Below are 18,271 nucleotides of genomic sequence, written 5' to 3' on the forward strand. Positions count from 1 at the left end.
GTTTATTATAGTGTTGTTACCACCACTAGAAAAGTCTATAAATTCTATATAACCTTCATATATTATCAGGCCATCCTGTATGAGCCTCTGTCTGACAGATAATTGAGCAAAGATATTTAAAGGCTCTATAATTATTGATAGTGAAGAATTTTAAGTATTTCTAAGTTAAGATAAAGTTCCCTTGAAAGAGCCTTGTTGGCCAACAAAGATGTATATTTGGATATCCAGCATATGGACATGAAATTTGGAATAGTTACCTGAACTCAGATATCATGATATAATGCTCATGCATAGGAGTGCCTATGTAGCACAGGCGGTTAAGTGCTGACTCTTGGTTTTGGTTCAGGTTCTAATCTCAGAGTCCTGGGATGGAGCCCCACATTGGGCTCCCCATTCAGTGCTGAGTCTGCTTAAGACTTTCTCTCCCTTATCCTCTGCTCCCCCTCCCACGCTCTTGCTCTCTCTCAAATAAATAAATAAGGCTCATGCATAACTGCTTTGACAAGTTTCTGTTTATTTAAACTTCAGTGTATGGTACTAATAGCCAGCAATTTTTCACATTGTTGTCAAACTTGTACTCATTAGATTGCACTTTGACAATTTTTGGTGTTAGTGAGAATTTCATTAGTGTCTTTCTGATTCCCTTGGTTGTTCTTCTCCTGACCCCTCCCCCAATAGGAGTAAACTACTTATAGTTAAAAATAGGAAATGCATGAATATGTGTATATATAGTTGTCTGCTTAATTTTCCTTGCTTAAATTTTAAGTTATATAGCTCAGACCATAAACTAAACCAATCCAAAAGAAGGCAAGTAAGGCAAAATGTTATGACATCTTCCTTATTCTACTCTTCTGTACTTCCTAGTGGAAGTGGAAATTTTGAAAATAAGAGAAGATACTCTTTAGAAGGAAAGTTAATGATTTTGTCATTGAAATAATTGTTAGGTTGCTTATTTTTCCTTTCAAAACTTGCATTAGTTTTTAGAAGTCAGATTATCTAATTGGCATAAGTTTTGGGGAGCTAAGTATGCAACATGAAATAATTTTGCTATCTTCTTTTTTTGTGATTAGATATTTAAACCAACCATAAAACAGACAATAAAAATATGTATATGTATTTGATTTGAAATGTACTTATTTCATAGGCTTGTATAAAGACAAATGAGCTGGCACGTTTTATGCAGAAAGTAATAAGAGTTTGATTATGTGAGGTGTGTGTATGTGTCTCTTTGTCCTCAGGAAGTAGAATAAGTGTATTAAAATTTTTCATGCTTGTGAGATAAATTTCATCTCACTTTTTCCAAAGCACTGAGGCTTTGGAACTGGTGTTTATTTATAGTGTTTCTTTGTTCATTCATAAGTTAATTCATAAATTAAAATCGACTTAGTTCAACAATCATTAACTATGTGAAGACTCTAGGTGGCCACTTAGGTAACCATTCATATCTCCTTGTTCTATTTAATATTTGAAACTATGCAAAAATAGTTAATATTTTATGTTCTGATATTTAAAAAAATTGTCTGCTTTGAATTGATTTAATGATTCACAGACTGTAGTTGTCTTGTTCTGCTGCTGTTTAGTTTGTTCTTAAAGTTAGTTTAGTTCCTCATAGGGAACTGTCTTTTGGTTAATAATTAGAAAGAAGTATTTAAAATTTTTACATAGAGCTTCTAATATTCCATTAAACATCTGTAATATTAAAATAAATGCCTGTATGTGGTTTACATATATAATAAATGCTGAAAATTATTTAGTGAAATTATTACAGTTGAATTTTTAAGTAAAAAGGATTTGGATAAGAACTTGTTAACAGCTTTTTAAATGTTAAGTCCAATATTTTAAAGAAAGAGGGTTAGTGTATTTTGAAACCATTAGAGAACTACTTGAATAGGAAAACGTCCGTGACTTTTTGTCAGTTAAGTTTTTAAGGTCTGTCTTTTCCTCTTGATAATATCCTGAGAAAATGATATTTTCTGATTATTAGTGTTAAAGTGTGCCTGAAAAAATTTAAGCGGTATAGATACACTTGATGTCCTTAAACTGACTAACTTTATCAAAAGTCCATTGCCATTTGCTTGTGGTTTTTGGCTTTTGCAAGTGGAGAAAAATAGTGCTCTTAAATTGGATTTGTGCTGACTTTTAAGAAACATATTTGTTCCAGGCAGTCTAAGAAGCACAGAGATCCATGTCAATATTCAGAATTCATATTTTCCTTGAACAGAAGGTTGTGATAAAATGGTACATGGTGTGTTTTCATTGCCTGTTGAAAGACTTTCATGCAGTTAAAATAAGCATTTTGATGGTGGTTGAATTAAGAGTTTTTGTCAGTCTCTTCTCATCATGGATGATTAGACTAAAACGTCTGCTTGTCTTGACTTGAGATCACCACAGCTTCAGATAACATGCTTTGTGATTGAAGGTCGAAATATTTTGAATTCTAATAGGCTGCCAGATGAATTGCTTGAAATAGACTGTAAAATTTCAAGGCTTCCTTTTCCATCTGCTGTGAAAAGAACCATTGGGAATGGTTGAGCTTGATGATCATAGAATTACTGGATGGTGATTCTAAAACCCTCAAAGGGAAGTTGCTATGGAGATCTAGTTCCAAACTGTGAAATGATTCACCTTTGAAAGGCTGCAGGGTCTGAGAAGCTGAACACATCATTGTTCAGGTGGTCATTGGTTAGGAAATTGCTGGTGCCTGTGTAATCAGCACTCCTGTGGTAGTTAACGATCTAAAAAGGTTTGTTCTGAATGATGTGGGACAACAGCAATGTGCATAAGATGGCTTCTCTCAATCATGGTTTGCTCAGCCTGGTGCTTGTAAAAATACGGTGAACTAAATAGCACAGAAATGAATTGTTTCATTGAGGAAATCTTTTGAAAACAAAATTTTGCATTGATGAGTTTGACATCTAAAACAAAATGGATCCTTTTGAGAATAAAGTTTTTGCAGAGACATGCTTTGTTTTCTTTGTTTTAATCCCCCGCCCCCCCCCAACACCTTTTGTGATAAGAAACTTTATCTCTTTAGGTCCAAGGCCTTACCATGGTGAAATGGTCAGCTTTTAATATCCCAAGTACTCTGTCAAGAGCTTCTTTGCATAGTCATAGGGTCACATGAGAAGGGGTTTAGAAGAGCACCCAAATCATAGAGATTGAGTCTAGGAAAGTCCTTAAATTACTAGTAGACAGTAATTAGTCCCCCATAGGAAATTGTTCCCCTCAAATTGTTTTTTCTTCATCCATATTTGTGACAGCATGTATTTTAAATTGATATATTTTACAATTTTTCTTCTACTATTTTTACTAAACTTTTTTAAAAATCACCTTTCATTTTTATTTCTAGAAACCTGAGACCAGAATAATTTTGAAAATCATTTGATGGCAAATCATTGTAAACTGCTCTTCTCCCATATTGAGATTTTGAAATAGGTGAAATTCAATCTTAGTTAATTTCATAAGACCCTATAGTATTGAGCTTCAGTAACCAAGTATGAAACCTTATCCAAGACAATTTTTTATATCCAGTTTCTTTACGTATGGCGTTTTCCTTTAGTGAGGTATAAATTACATATAAAAAAAATCACCCATTCTTAGTATACAGTTTGATGAATTTTGTTTATTGTGTACAGTTATATATTCACCGTCACAATAAATATGTTTTAATCATCCTAAAATGTTTTTTCATATTCGTTTGCAGGTGATCTCCCCCAACCCTTACAAGCCTCTTGCAACCACTAATGTTTTCTATGATAGTTTTGTCATTTTTAGAATTTCATATATTACCATGTAATATATAGTCTTTTGTGCTTGACTTTTTTTTTTATACCTAACAGTGTTTCTGAGGTTTTTGGATACTATAGGCTTTAATATTTTGTTCCTTCTTATTGCTGTGTAGCCCTTAGAAGTATGGCTATATCACCATTTGCTTATTCACTCATTGATTTTTTTCTTCTACTATAGACATTTGAATTTCAAGTTTCCAGTTTTACTCTTATGAATATTTGTGTACATGTTTTTGGTGAACATATGTTTTTGTTTCTCTTAATACTCAGAAGTGGGATTGAAGAAGTATATGGTAAATGTGTGTTTACCTTTATAAGATATACTGCTATATACTATTTTCCAAAGTAGCTGCTGTACCATTTTCATTTCTCAGCAGCAGTAAGTGAGTACCAGGTACTATATATCCTCTCCAGCACTTGATATTATTATCAGTTGTTTAAACTAGACATTCTAGAAGGTTTCTCATTATGGCTTCAACTTGCATTTTCCAAATAATTAATGATGAACATCTTTTCATGTGCTTATTTGCCATTTATTTATCTTCTTTGGTGGAGTGTCTGTTCAGATTTTATATATTTATGTTTAATTGCGTTGCTTACCTCATTTTGAGCTGAGAGTTCTTTATATATCCTGCATACAAGTGCTTTATCAGTTATGTATGTACTATATATGTATTATGCGGTTCCAGTTCAACATGCCAATGTAGAAGGACCCTGAACTAACCCCCTCCCACAGACACACGGAGTCTACAGCTACATATGGAACAATTTCCTCTTCAACCTAAAGCCTAGATGACTGACAGCTATGCATTGGGCAAATAAGAAGGAAACCACATTGAAGTGGGTAGCAGAGGATGGGAACTATCTTGTCACAAACCCCACCCCTACTAAAATGACTCACAACCAGGAAGGAACTTAGAACCTGGAGCTTGCCCCAAGGAGCAAAGGGTTTGAACCCTACATTGGGAGACCCCAACTTTTAGGACCTGCACCTGAGAGACATCTCTCCACTGGCTCCCCCGCTAAAAACATCTAACTTTGGAAAGCAATGAGGCTTTTGTATCCTGAGACCCACAAGATTGTAGCACTCTGGGAGATAGCTCTTAAAGGGCCTGTGGGTTCAGACTTACCCACCACCGTAGGGCCCAGCTCAGAGGCAGCTAACATCACTGAGACTTAAAGTTAAGGAGGCTTACCAGCTTCTGTTAGTGTCAGCCTGAGGGGCAGGTATTTAATTTCACACACACACATCTAGGAGCCTCCTGGAACACTTCAGAGATGCAGACTGGCAGGCATCATCTTCAAGCTCTCCCTTTGCCATATGTCAGAGTACCAGTGCCTCTCAGAAGGAAGACACAGGTTTTGTGCCTCAGACTTTGCGGCTGCTGCCCAGGGGCTACATCTTGACTGCTGGCACTGGAGGCCATGGGAGTTTGTGTTTCTGGTCCCATGGGACTATCGAAATTGGTGTCACCAAGAAAGGAGCTCATACTCCTGTTTGATACTCTGTTTGTGGTTGCTGCCAAGGTACACCTGTATATCACATGGTTCTGGCAGCCAGTGGGGCTTATGTTTGTGGGTCTCCAGGACATAACCAATGGAGAAAGACTTGTTAAATAGCTACCACTCCCAGGCCACGGCAAGAGACAACCAACCCAGGAGCTTGGTCTTTCTGTAAAGGAGGCCTGGTTATCATGGCTGCAGCCTAAAGGGCAGGTTTCTAATTAAGTAAGCATCTAGGAGCAGACTGTAAGCGTTTCCAGGGCCCTCACAGTAGGTGCTATCTTCATACTCTCCTGTTATGCTCCAGATCACCAGTGTCTCCTAGAGGGGAGTGTTACACATGACTGGTCCTCTTGTTTTTATGTCTGATACTGTGGTGTTTGCAGCTGCTGCTGCCCAGGGGACGCCACTTGATTCCCTGATGCTGTTGGCCAAGGGGTCTTGTATTCCAGCATCCCACAGGATTGTGGTAATTAGAAAAACAGTTCTTGTCAGGTTTCCATGCCCAGGGCACTATGTAGATAGTAAACTGAGATACAACCATAATCTTTCTGTGAAGGAGGCATCTTTGCTTATCTTAGAGCTTTAGCCTAGGAGCTGGCTTCAGGATTGGCTCATATCTAGTGAGCTACAGAGCTGTTTTCAAGGAACTTAGGCTGTGGACGCCATTTTGATGTTCTCCCTCTGCCTTGCTCTAGCTCACCAGTGGCCTCCAGAAAAGAACTTATGTACTCATTTAAAACCCCAATTTTTTTGACTACTGCCTAAGGACACTGCTAGATCACTTGGCCAGTGGGGTTTATGCTTGCCGTTTTACAGGACTGTATGTATGTGCATACCATTAAACACTATTTGTTACCTGAGAATCTAGTTTCCAAACAGCCTTAATCTAGGTCCTGAGATCCTTCCCTTAGAGACTCCGACGGGCCTTGGCATATCATTCTTCTGGAAGCTATTAAAAATATAATAGGCTTCTTGGAAAAGTACAAAGGTTTGAGAGACAACAAAGAGCTAGGGCTCTTTGATTCACCTCCTACATGAGGCTCCCTTTTCAACACTGGGAGAAGTGCTTTTTTCATCTACTGTATAGAAACCAACACAATAAAGCAAAATCAAGAAACTGAGGAATATATTCCAAGTGAAAAAATAAGATAAAACCACAGAAAAAACCTTAATGAAATGGAGATAGGTAATTTACCTAATAAAGTTTTAAATAAAGTGAAGATAGCTTAAGGGTCTCATGGTGGACAGAATCAAATGGACTAACATTTGTGTTATTGGGATTCCAGAAGGAAAAGACTGGGAAAGGGACAGACATTTTATTTGAAAAAATGATGGCTGAACACTTTCCTAAGTGGGAGAAGTAAAGGCATTCAGATCTAGGAATTCTGGAATGTTCCAAGTAAGATGAACCCAAGAGACCCATACCAAGACACATTATAATTAAAATATCAAAATCTGTTTTTTTTTTAAAAGATTTTTATTTATTCATGAGACACACACACACACACAGAGAGAGAGAGAGAGAGAGGCAGAGACACAGGCAGAGGGAGAAGCAGGCTCCATGCAGCAGGGAGTCTGATGCGGGACTCGATCCCGGGACTCCAGGATCATGCCCTGGGCCAAAGGCAGGCGCTAAATCACTGAGCCACCAGGGATCCCGTTTATTTCTTTTTGAGAGAGAGAGAGAGAGAGTGTGGAAGAGGAGGGGGAGAGGGAGAGGGAGAGAATATCCCAAGCAGGCTTCATGCAACTTGGGGCTTGATCTCACAACCCTGAGATCTTGACCTGGGCTGAAATAAGTATGCTCAACCGACTGAGCCACCCAGGTGCCCCTAACATGTCAAAACTTAAAGGTGAGGAGAGACTATTAAAATCAGCAAGACAAAACTCCTTACATACAAGGGAACCCCCATAAAACTATCAGTAGATTCTTCCAGCAGAAACTTTGCAGGCCATAGTGAATAGCATGATATGTTCAAAGTGCTGAAAGAAAAATCTTCTACCCAAGAATACTCTGCTCAGCAAAGTTACCATTCAGAATTGAAGGAGAAAGAAAGGAATTTCTAGACAAGCAAAGCTAAAGCTCAGCACTAAACTAGTCTTAAATGTTGAAGAGACTTCTTTAAGCTGAAAAGAAAGGGTTCTAATTAATAACAAGAAAAAATATGAAAGAATTAATCTCACTGGAAAGGTAAATATATATCAAAGATAGTGAACTAATTACTTATAAAGTTAATATGAAGGTTAAAAGACAAAGTAGTAAAAGTAACTATGGTTACAATAATTAAGAAGTAAGATGTAAAATGTTCTTATCAACTTAAGATACTGTTACAGATTTAAGTTGTTATATGTAACCTCATAGTAACCACAAAGCAAAAAAACAAAAACAAAAAAACCCACTATACCAAAAAAACAAAAGAGAGGTGCCTGGGTGGCACACTTTATTAAAGCGACCGACTCTTAATTTTGGCTCAGGTCTGATCTCAGGGTTGTGAGATCAAGCGCCACTTTGGGCTTTGCAGTCAGGATGAAGTCCGCTTGGGTTTTTCTCCCTCTCTGCCCCTTCCCCTCACTTGTGCGCGTGCGCGCTCTCTCTCTCTCTCTCAAATAAATAAATAAAACTTAAAAAAAGGGGGAGGGGTGCCTGGGTGGCTCAGTTGGTTAATTTAAGCATCTGCCTTAGGCTCAGGTCATGATCCCAGGGTCCTGGGATTGAGCCCTGCATTGGGCTCCCTGTTCAGGGGAGAGTCTGCTTATCCCTCTCCCTCTCCCCTAACCCCTCCCCCAGTCGTGTGTGCACTCTTTCTCAAATAAATAAAATCTTAAAGAAAAAGAAAAGATAAACAAAAAGAAACATAAGCCTACCACTGAAGAAAGTCATCAAGCTACAAAGGAAGAGAACAATAGAAAAAGAGTGGAGCCACAAAAACACCCAGAAAACAATGAAGAAAGTGGCAATAAGTTCGTACCTAACAAAAATTACTTTAAATATAAATGAACTAAATTTTCTGATAAAAAAATAGAGTGATTATATGAATAAAAAACAAGACCTACTATATGCTGACTATAAGAGACTTGCTTTAGATGGACGTAAAGATTCATAGACTGAAAGTGAAGGGATAGAAGAAGATATTCCATTCAACTGGAAATGAAAAGAAAGCTGGAGTAGGTATACTTACATCAGACATAGACTTTTTTTTTTTTTTTTTTCAGACATAGACTTTAAAGCAAAGACTGTAGTAAGAGGCAGAACTGGGTGTTACATAATGATAAAGGAGTCAATACAACAAGAGAATACAACATTTGTAAATATTTATTCACCCAACATAGGAACACCTAATGTATAAAGCAAATATTAACGGACATAAAGGAGGGATAGCAATACAACAATAGTAGGATATTTTAATACCCCACTTACATCAATGAATAGATAATCTAGACAAAATCAGTAAGGAAACATTGGCTTTAATGACATGTTAGACCAGATGCACTTAACAGATAAATACAGAATACTTATCCATAAGCAACAGAGTACACATTTTTCTCAAGTACAATGGAACATTTTCTAGTATAGATCATATTAGGCCACAACACAAGTATCAACAAATTTAAGAGGACTGAATTCATATCAAGCATCTATATTGATCACAATGGTATGAAACTAGAAATTACATGAAGAAAACTGGAAAATTCACAAACACGAACAGCATGCTATTGAACAACCATTGAGTCAAAAAAGAAATCACAAAAGAAATGAAAAATACCTACTTAAAAAATACAAACTAAAATAGAAATGTAACATGCCAAAATTTAAATTTTATTATTAAAAATAGTTAAGAGAATTAAAAGGTAAACCAGTAGCTTGTTTATAGGCATTGATCTTGATTGAAAGGTCTTGGGAGTTGAGCTGCCTACTTCCATGAAGTATCCGCTTTTCTGGACTTAACAAGTCTAAAGATCCTGACTTATTCACATAGTATAGTCCCAGAGTAGCTAATGTTTTTCTGCTAATATAAATGAATTTAAGTCACCATAATTTTCTTCTTTATTGTATTAATATGGTAAAATAAACTGATTTTTAGATAAGGTATTCATATTCCTAGGACAAACTCACTTTGTTATATTAAATAATCATTTTTACATTATGTTGGATTTTATTGGCTAAAATATTTTTTGAAGGATTTTTGCATCTGTGTTAATAAGGATTTATCAGTTCTGTGATTTTCTTGTGATCTTTGTCTGATTTGGATATGATGGTAATATTAACCTTGTAAATTGAGTTGGAAAGTATTTCCTCCTCAGTTTTCTGAAAGAGTTTGTGGAGGATTAGTGTTATTTCTTCTCTGTTTGATAGAATTTACCAAAAAAAAAGCTATGTAAGCCTGGAGTTTTCTTTGTGGTAAGGTTTTTGTTTACAAATTGTTTCTTTAACTGATACAGGGCTATTTATATTTTCTATTGCTTTTTGGTTCAGTTTTGATAATTTATGTCGTTGGTTATTTTGGTTATTTCATTGAGGCTGCCAAATTTATTGCCACAGAATTGTTTATAATAATGTCTTATTAAATGTTTAATGACGGATCAGAAATAATGTCCTCTCTTGCATTCCTGATAGTGGAATGAAATGTAATTTTTATGTTTTATCTTTCCTTGAACAGTCTGTCAAGAGGCTTGTCATTTTATTAATCTTTTCAAGGGATTATTGGTTTCATTTCATTTTCTTTGTTCATTTCCTATTTTACCAGTTTCTTCTCATACCTTTTTTGTTTCCTTCTTTATATCTAACTGGTTTTAATTTGCTACCCCTCTCCCAAGTTCTTAAGAAGAGAACTCAGATTATTGATTTTAGAGCTTCTTTTCTAATGTAATCATTTAAAATTAGAAAATTTCCTCTACTCTTTTAGCTGCATCCCACATATTTTGATGTTATCATTTTAAAATATTTTATATCTCTTGTGATTTCTTCTTTAACCCAGTAATTCTTAAGAAATATGTGTGTTTTTAAATGCTTGGGTTTACATAGTATTCTTAATTGTTATCTAATTTAATTCCCTTGTGGCTAGGGATCATATTATTTATTATTTCAATCTTTTTAAATGTATTGAGACTTGGTTTTTGACCCCTTGTGTAGTCTGGGCCAAATGAACTTATGTGCTCTTGGAAAGAATGTTATGTTTTTATTAAATGTAATGTTCTATATATATGTATCACAAATCAAGCTGATTGGTAGCATTCTTCATATCTTCTGATTCTTTACTGTTTTTTTTTTGTTGTTGTTGTTGTTGTTGTTGTTGTTTTGTCCATTCTAGTTCTATCAATTTGGTTAAGAGAAGCATGTTAAAATCCCCAGTTATTGATTTTGGAATTGTCTGTTTCATTTTTAAATCTGTCAATTTTGACTTCCTGAATTTTGAAGCTTTGTTACAAGATATATACATATGTATGAATGTTATGCCTTCCTGATGAATTTACTTTTTCTTTTTATAACATATACTTCTATCTCTGGTAATACTTTTTATTTTGAAGTTAACTTTATCTGATACTAATATAGCCACTATAGCTATCCTATGCTTATTGTTCTCTATTTACTTTCAACATATCACTATCTTTATATTTAAAGTGCATCTCTTCTAACTGCATATAGTTGTATTCTATTTCATTATCAATTTTGACAGTACCTGTTAAAGTGTATTGTTTAATGTATATATTGGTAAGTTTAGATTTGTCTTTTTGTATTTGTATTCTATTTGTTGCTTTTGTGTTTTATCCTTCTGGGCTTTTCTCCCCCTGCATATTTTGTTTAGTTGAGTGTTCCTTAAAATTTTGTTTTTATATTCATCTTGAGGTTGTTTTTTTTTTTCTTTTTAAAGATTTATTTATTTACTTATTTATGATAGATATAGGGAAAGAGAGAAAGGGGCAGAGACACAGGAGGAGGGAGAAGCAGGCTCCATGCTGGGAGCCCGATGTGGGACTCGATCCCGGGACTCCAGGATTGCGCCCTGGGCCAAAGGCAGGCACCAAACCGCTGAGCCACCCAGGGATCCCCTTGAAGTTGTTTTTTTAAGTAAGCTCTACATCCAGTGTGGAGCTTGTCATACCTCTGCTATTGTTTCTGCCATTAGGTGTGTCGTTGCATGAAATTTTTTTTGAAGTTTATTCTCACTAGTATTCATTCAGCTTCTTCAATCTATAAATTGTATCTTTCAATAAATTGAGTAAATATTTAATTGTTAAATAAAACATTATTCAAATATTTTTCTACTCCTGTTTTCTACTGTCTTCCTAGGACTCCAATTATGTGCGTGTTGGATCATTTCAAATTATCCAAAAGGCCTCTGATGCTCTGTTCATTTTTTTTGTTCAATCTTATCTTTTGGGATTGTTCAGACTAGCTAATTTGTATTGATTTATCTAAAAGTTAATTTGTTCTTTCCTTGGCTATCTTAATTTGGCTGTGTCAACACAAGCTTTTTTTTTTTCTTTTTTTTAAGGTTTTGTGTTTATCAGCTCTAAGCTTGTTTTTCTTTTCTTCTTTCTTTCTTTCTTTCTTTCTTTCTTTCTTTCTTTCTTTCTTTCTTCTTTCTTTCTATAAAACAATTTGTATTTCTTGGCTGGGTGTGTATATATGTACCTTTTATATATTGAAGATTTTTTAATAGGCACTTAGAGTTTTCCTTGATTGTTTCCAACATCTGGGTCATCTCAAGTTTGGTCTCACTTGTTTTCTCTTAACTATGTGTTTGATTTTTCTTAGGTAATTTTAAATTGTATTCTAAACATTATGAATGTTAAGTTGTCATTCTGGATTTCATTGTTTTTCTCTGCTGTGTGTTGTTTCTTTTGCATTAGTAGTTAATTGGAGTTGAACTGCAAACTCTGCTTCTGAGTTGGCAGCTCCAGTTTTACTTCACGTATCTTGTCTTTAGCTAGTCTGCTTTGAGAGTGCCCTGCCCATGTATGGTTCTGGCATGAAACAGGTATCTATATTGACTTTGGGGGTTTCCTCTATTTTTTTCTCCTCTTTTCTATTCCTTTGTACTCTTCTACTGCTGTAGTTTCCCCTGCTTTAGTTTTTGTTTCTCCATCTGTAGTTTATCTGCTTATTATTATTTAAGTTTTATTTATTTATTTGATAAATAGGCTCTATACTCCATGTGCGGCTTGAACTAATGATCCTGAAATCAAGAATCACATGCTCTACTGACTGAGCTAGCTAGATATCCCCAGTTTATCTGTTTCTTATGCTGTGCTGCCTATACTTGGCTCCCAGGTTGAAAGTCTCACAAGGAACTCATTTCTTGTAACTATCCATCTTTAAGCAAGTATTCTCAACCAGTCTGTCTGTGTTTATTATTGTCTAAAGCCTTTAGATAGCTGCTTTTAGTATCTTATTTTTGTTCCACAATGGAGAGTGGTAGTTGTCTAGATACTCTTATTATGCCATTATTGAAAATGGAAGCCCTTGGGTGAAGTTATAGACTACCCAATACTCAGTGGCACACCAAACTGGAATACAATTTATCATAGTTATACACCAGTACATCTTGTCATGATAGCATGTGCACTAAAACAGTGATTTTTTTCCCCAAAATTTTATTTAAATTCTAGTTAGTTAACATGTAGTGTAATATTGGTTTCAGGAGTAGAATTTATTGTCACTTGCATATAATACTGAGTGCTCATCACAAATTCCTTGCTTAATACCCATCACTCATTTAGCCAGTCTCTCACCTCCCTCCCTCCATCAACCCTTAGTTTATTCTCTATCATTAAGAGTCTTTTATAGTTTCATTCTCTTTCTCTTCCCCCCTTCCCATATGTTCATCTGTTTTGTTTCTTAAGTTACACGTAAGAGTGAAATCATATGGTATTTGTCTTTCTCTAACTTATTTCGCTTAGCATAATATACTCTAGCTTCATCCACGTCATTCCAAGTGGTAAGATTTCATTCATTTTTAATGAGTAGTATTGCATTATATGTATGTGTGTATATATATATATATGTGTGTGTGTGTGTGTGTGTATATATATATCCCACATCTTTCTTTATTCATTCTTCAGTTGATGGACACTTGGGCTCTTTCCAGTTTTGGGTATTGTTGCTAATGCTGCTGTAAACATCAGGGTGTATGTTTCTCTTTGTGAATCTGTATTTTTGTATCCTTTGGGTAAATACCTAGTAGTGTAATTGCTGGATCATACAGTAGTTCTATTTTTAACACTTTGAAGAACTTTCTACTGTTTTCCACAGTGGCTGTCCCAGTTTGCATTCCTGCCAACAGTGAAAGAGGGGTTCCCCTTTCTCTGCATCCTCACCAACACCTGTTGTTTGCTGTGTTATTACTTTTAGCCATTCTGACTGGTGTGAGGTGGTATCTCATTGTGGTTTTGATTTGTATTTCCCTGATGATGAGTGATGTTGAACATCTTTTCATGTATCTGTTAGCTATCTAATGTCTTCCTTGGCAAAAATGTATTTGTGCCTTCTGCCCATTTCTTAACCTGGACTATTTGTTTTTTGGTGTTGAGTTTGTTAAGTAATGCAGATTTTGGATACTAACCTTTTATCCAATATGTCATTTGCAAATATCTACTCCCATTCCATAGGCTGCCTCTTAGTTTTGTTGATTGTTTCCTTCACTATGCAGAAGCTTTTTATCTTGGTGAGGTCCCACTAGTTCATGTTTGCTTTTGTTTCCTTTACCACTGGAGATGTGTCTAATAAGAAGTTGCTATGGCCAGTGTTGAAGAGGTTGCTGCCTATGTTCTCCTCTATGATTTTGATGATTTCCTGTCTCACATTTAGGTCTTTTATCCATTTTGAATTTATTTTGGTCTATGGTATAAGGAAGTGGTCCATTTTCATTCTTCTGCATGTTGATGTTCAGTTTTTCCAACACCGTTTGTTGAAGGGACTGTATTCCATTGGATATTCTTTCCTGCTTTGTCGAAGATTAGTCAACCATAAAGCAGTGAATTTTGAACCTTAAAAAGAAGGTATTAGAAATTGATAGTTAAACTCATCTACCAAAATATATTCATAATCTTAATTATTATATAGTATTTTATTCTTAATATTAACATATTATATCTTGATTATTATATAATAAAAATCTGTTGATAGCAATTGATAATTATAAGGATTATATTTCTAAAGATTCTGAATTTACTTGTGCTGGAGTGCTGTTTCTCATATAGCCTTTGGGGATGAATTGAAGATGCAAAAGATTTAGTCCAGTGTAATAGTGACTAAACTGTAACTAACTCATATTTACTAATTTATAATGGAGGAAATACTTTTGTCAGGGATTAGGCTAAATATTTTATTAATTTCTGGGTTCCTCCTCTCCCCCCCTTTTTTAAAGATGTTATTTATTTATTTGAGAGTGACAGAGAGAGAGGGTGCTCTATAATGAGTAGGGGTGTGTGTGTGTGTGTGTGTGTGTGTGTGTGTGTGTGTGTGTGTAGGGGGGACAGGAAGTCCAGAAAGAGAGGGAAAAGCAGGCTTCCCCACTGAGCAGGAAGTCTGAAGACATGGGGCTTGATCCCAGGAAGGAAGACACTTAACTGACTGAGCCACCCAGGTGCCCCTTCCTCTCCCTCTTAAAATTTACTCAAGACTCTTTAAGACATGATTGTTGCTACCTTTTAATGTGAGTTAATCTTTAATGTGCATAACAATTATTATGACAGTACTATAAAGAAAGACATATTAAGTAAATTCTTAACTATTCAGAATAGGAAAAGGGAAGAGAACTTTAAAATATTTTTCCCTTAAATAAGGTCCAAGTTAATAATATCTTTTAGCAGGATAATTAAGGGCCATAAATTAGAATTAGTAGGTGGATAAATCAGTGGTACAAGAAGAAGTATGTTTTATCACATCCTTATGCCCCGTTATTTTAAAGATAATACTGATGATTATCACTAACAGAAATTTTGTTGTAGGCTGTATTATTACAGAACAGAATTTTTTAGGTATTTAAAATTATATACCTGGAGATACTTAAGCAAAATGATAAAGGACCACTGTTGTACTCTGCAGTAGTAGCTGTAAAAACAACCCTCCTCTTGGAGACTAGAACCCCATTGAAGTAAACTTTTTTTTTTTTCTTGAGGTTTCTTAATTCATGTTTGGATCATATTTCCCAGGTGTGTGAACTAGAACTGCCACTCCCACAGTTGGGTTCCTGTCAGAGCTTCCTAGTCTTTTGTTGTATCTGTATGCTCTTCTTCAGTCTACCTAGGAAACTGCTTCTCAGAACTTTGTTATATCTTCCCAATGGGAGGCAAGTTCAGGTTCTTTTCGTTTTTATTTATTTTTTATTTTTTTTTATTTTTTTAAGAGAGAGAGATGGAGGAGGGCCAGGGGCGGGCAGAGGGAGAGGGTGAGAGAGAATCTTAAGCTGGCACCATGCTGGGCACAGGGCTCGACCATGGCTCAATCTCACAACCCTGACATTATGACCTGAGTTAAAATCCAGAGTTGGATACGCAGCTGATCGAGGCACCCTGGTACCCCTTCAGGTTCTGTTTTAAAGTACATTCGCTTAGGGCATCTGGGTGCTCAATTGGGTAAGCGTCTGCCTTTGGTTCAGGTCATGATTCCAGGGTCCTGAGATCAAGCCTCATATTGAGCCCCATGTTGGGCTTCCTGCTCTGCGGGAAGCCTGCTACTCCCTCCTGCTTGTGCTCTCACTGGCTCTTGAATGAATGAATGAATGAATGAATGAATGAATGAATAAGTAAGTCTTTTTAAAAAAACTTAGTAACGTTGGCTTATTTTTCAGTGCGAGAATTGAAATTCCCAAAGTTGGGTCAAAAATGAAATGTTCGTCAAGTACATAAAAAAACCTACCAGGTATTGTCTTCTGAAAAGTATTAAGAGGGATCCCTGGGTGGTACAGCGGTTTAGTGCCTGCCTTTGGCCCAGGGCGCGATCCTGGAGACCAGGGATCGAATCCCACGTCGGGCTCCTGGTGCATGGAGCCTGCTTCTCCCTCTGTCTATGTCTCTGCCTCTCTCTCTCTCTCTCTCTCTCTGTGACTATCATAAATAAATAAAAATTAAAAAAAACAACAACAACAACAGTGAAAAGTATTAAGAGGTGACATAGGAGCTATGAGAGTTATATTTGGTAGACAATGAAAAAAGAAAGACACTCTTCGTATCTTACAAAGTACATTTCTTTTTCTCGGTTACTGAAATTAATTTGTTAAGCTAATCCAATTTCTTTGGTAGGTGGTACTCTTGCATACAATGAGTAAAGGCTTACACATTTAAATGTTTTATGTTTAAGGAAGAAATAAAAGTTGAACTGGGTAGGCTTTGTTTAGATAAAAGGAAACAAGAATTTCCTTGCCATGGATGCTCCTGAAAAGGGTGTAGCACCAAACAGTTGTTCTGTACCTTCTTTGTATAAGAGATACTTTGCTAAATAGCTTTTTTTTTTTTTTTTTCAGTAGATAATATCTCTGGTCAGAAAGATTGTTGCTAGCTACAGACCTGAGACAAGTTAAGGGCAGAACTCCTAACTTCTGAGCCAGGACCATTGGCTTGACACCTTATACCAGTTGGATGCATTAATTTATAAATATGGAATGATGCTCATTATTACAATGTTTTACTTAAGTTAGGAAGTGTAATATCTGAGTTTTGATATTTCCAGTTACAATAAAATTCCACTTCAAAATGGCTTTAAGAGAATCTGTCAGCATCTACTATTGAGCTGGTAATATCAATGGTTTCAGGCAGTACATTATCTATTACTCAGACTGTCCCTAAAGACTTAATTCTTTTCTATCTCTGTCTCTACCTTCCACCTTGACCAATTTAATCCGAAAGCTGATTATTCTCATGATTTGAAGATGGTGTCCAGCATCTCACTGGCCACGTGGTTTATAGCTCATATCAGGGCAGAAAGAGTGACTTTGGCCCAACCATCCAATAAAAAGTTTTGAGATTTACTCCACTTGGGCATGCTTAGGTCACATGCCCAGTCCTTGACCAGCCGCTATGGGCAGATGGAATCATCTTACCTGAGAACAGTTAAACTCCTAAGAAGTAATGGCAGGGTGAGGGTAGAAGAGGGTGTAGGTAGATGTTGGGAGTTGACAAAAACTCTGTACATTCCAGATTCCAAACTTGAACATTGTTATTTGCAATTCTTTTAATTTGGAGAGAGGAGAAAATGCCTGTTCAATTTTAAGTTTAAACTTTTTAGGTACTAATTTACTTTGATTCTTGACTGGCAAACATCATCTTTCTTTTCAGGTAATACCTCATAATACTGGTTTAAAACATCCCATTATTATGAGCTAAAGCAGTATAATTCTGATGAAATTTCATTACTAGAGTTGTAATAAAAACGTTTCCTCTTCATTAATTATGTGGTGAAGTTTATTGTTCATGAAAATGAAACTAATATATTACTTTGTAGGATCACCAAACAGCAGAATGGTACATTGGTGCTCTGAATTGGTTAGTGCAAATTTTAAGCTTGTCTATGAAAAAAAATAAAGTATAAATTCAAAACTCTATTAAATGCCATGTTTTAAAAGTTATATTTCTTTTTATTTTTACATAGCCATCATTTATTTAGTTGAATTAAGGAATTATGTTCATGTGAAAAATTTTCTCTCATTTAGATTTAGTCTTCTGTATTTAGATTTAAATTTTTTACCTGCTTTCTAAGTAGGCACCCATACTTTTGCTAAGAGATAATAATGATTTACGTTATATTATTGCTATAATTTCTCATTAACTTCTGTTGATCTTTTCTGGAAGTGCATCTTTTTCTATTTCATTCTGTTTTCACTACTACATAGTAAGTTCGGGTTCTTATGCTTTGTAACTGACTTTAGTAAATAAATTTTTTCTGGGCCTCTTTTTCTGATCAGCATGACCCTGGGACCACCTGCGTTAGATACATTTTGTTTAAAATGCAAAATCAAGGAGAGGCTGGGAATCCTCCA

At 35.6% G+C, this 18,271-nt stretch overlaps 1 protein-coding gene and 1 long non-coding RNA gene across 11 annotated transcripts in view; one reads left to right on the forward strand and one right to left on the reverse strand.

The window, feature by feature from the left end:
• The window catches only part of LOC144304851 (uncharacterized), a 131,356-nt gene that overhangs the window by 108,274 nt on the left and 4,811 nt on the right, over positions 1-18,271 (reverse strand). For 4 of the 9 annotated variants that reach the window (XR_013371845.1, XR_013371841.1, XR_013371839.1 and 1 more), the window contains 2 exons: positions 16,156-16,337; positions 13,859-14,282 (listed from right to left, as the gene is read on the reverse strand). This is a non-coding gene — a long non-coding RNA (uncharacterized LOC144304851). Of the gene's footprint in view, positions 1-13,858; positions 14,283-16,155; positions 16,344-17,335; positions 17,464-18,271 lie in introns of all 9 variants that reach the window. The other 5 variants (XR_013371840.1, XR_013371847.1, XR_013371843.1 and 2 more) reach the window with 4 other exon arrangements.
• The window catches only part of OLA1 (Obg like ATPase 1), a 164,567-nt gene that overhangs the window by 63,625 nt on the left and 82,671 nt on the right, over positions 1-18,271 (forward strand). The gene's annotated exons all lie outside the window — the stretch shown is intronic.

This window comes from Canis aureus, chromosome 34 (assembly GCF_053574225.1).
Source record: "Canis aureus isolate CA01 chromosome 34, VMU_Caureus_v.1.0, whole genome shotgun sequence".
In the NCBI taxonomy this organism is placed as follows: Eukaryota; Metazoa; Chordata; class Mammalia; order Carnivora; family Canidae; genus Canis; species Canis aureus.